This window comes from Arachis stenosperma, chromosome 2 (assembly GCF_014773155.1).
Source record: "Arachis stenosperma cultivar V10309 chromosome 2, arast.V10309.gnm1.PFL2, whole genome shotgun sequence".
Taxonomy (NCBI): Eukaryota; Viridiplantae; Streptophyta; class Magnoliopsida; order Fabales; family Fabaceae; genus Arachis; species Arachis stenosperma.
In genome coordinates this window covers 84,839,927-84,841,314 of record NC_080378.1, presented here as the reverse complement: position 1 = coordinate 84,841,314, position 1,388 = coordinate 84,839,927, and the positions used below count along the sequence as shown (strand labels likewise).

The following is a 1,388-nucleotide window of genomic DNA, read 5'->3' as shown; positions in this document are numbered from 1 at the left end:
TATCTTTTCTTGTTAGGCAAGTCATTAATTTTCAAAATCAAATCTTTTAAAATTGTTTTCAAAACATATCTCTTAAAATTGTTTTCAAATCATATCTTCTCAATCACATCTCTTTAAAACTAATCATATCTTCTTAACCACATCTTTTTTCAAAATAGTTTTCAATCAAATCTTTCTAATTTATAATTTCAAATTCTTTTTCAAAAATCACTTGATTTCTTTTCCACTTTCAATTTTCGAAAATCAATTAAGTGTTTTTCAAAATGTTTTCAAAATCTTTTGATTGAATTTTCGAAAATTCTCTTCCCTCCTTCTCACATCCTTCTATTTATGGAGTACCACTCCTTCTTAATGCACAATTCGAACCTTATCTAATTAAAGTTCGAATTATTCTTCTCCTTCTTCTTTCTATTTCTCTTTTCCTCTGACACTTCAAGGAATCTCTATACTGTGACATAGAGGATTCCACATTTTCTTTTTCTCTTCTCTTTCATATGAGCAGGAGCAGAGACAAAGGCATTCTTGTTGAAACTGATCCTGAACCTGAAAGGACCTTGAAGAGAAAGCTAAGAGAAGCCAAAGCACAACTCTCTTTAGAGGACCTGACCGAATTCTTCAAAGAAGAAGACATGGCAACCGAAAACAACAACAATGCCAACAATGCAAGGAAGGTGCTGGGTGACTTTACTGCACCTACTCCCAACTTCTATGGGAGAAGCATCACTATCCCTGCCATTAGAGCAAACAACTTTGAGCTTAAGCCTCAATTAGTTTCTCTAATGCAACAGAATTGCAAGTTCCATGGACTTCCATTGGAAGATCCTCATCAGTTTTTAGCTGAGTTCTTGCAAATCTGTGACACAGTCAAGACTAATGGGGTTGACCCTGAGGTCTACAGACTGATGCTATTCCCCTTTGTTGTAAAAGACAGAGCTAGGACATGGTTGGACTCACAACCTAAAGAAAGCCTAGACTCTTGGGAAAAGCTAGTCAATGCCTTCTTGGCAAAGTTCTTTCCACCTCAAAAATTGAGTAAGCTTAGAGTGGAAGTCCAAACCTTCAGACAGAAGGATGGAGAATCCCTCTATGAAGCTTGGGAAAGATACAAACAATTAATCAGAAAGTGTCCCTCAGACATGCTTTCTGAATGGAGCATCATAGGTATTTTCTATGATGGTCTCTCTGAACTATCCAAGATGTCTTTGGATAGCTCTGCTGGAGGATCTCTTCATCTGAAGAAGACGCCTACAGAGGCTCAGGAACTAATTGAGATGGTTGCAAATAACCAATTCATGTACACTTCTGAAAGGAATCCTGTGAACAATGGGACTAGTCAGAAGAAAGGAGTTCTTGAGATTGACACTCTGAATGCCATATTGGCTCAGAAC

General features: G+C 37.1%; 1 non-coding gene across 1 annotated transcript; it reads right to left on the bottom strand.

The window, feature by feature from the left end:
* Positions 1-1,034: 1,034 nt before the first annotated feature.
* Positions 1,035-1,142, bottom strand: LOC130964618 (small nucleolar RNA R71). The gene has a single exon (XR_009080706.1). It is a non-coding gene; the product is annotated as a small nucleolar RNA R71 (small nucleolar RNA).
* Positions 1,143-1,388: the final 246 nt, after the last annotated feature.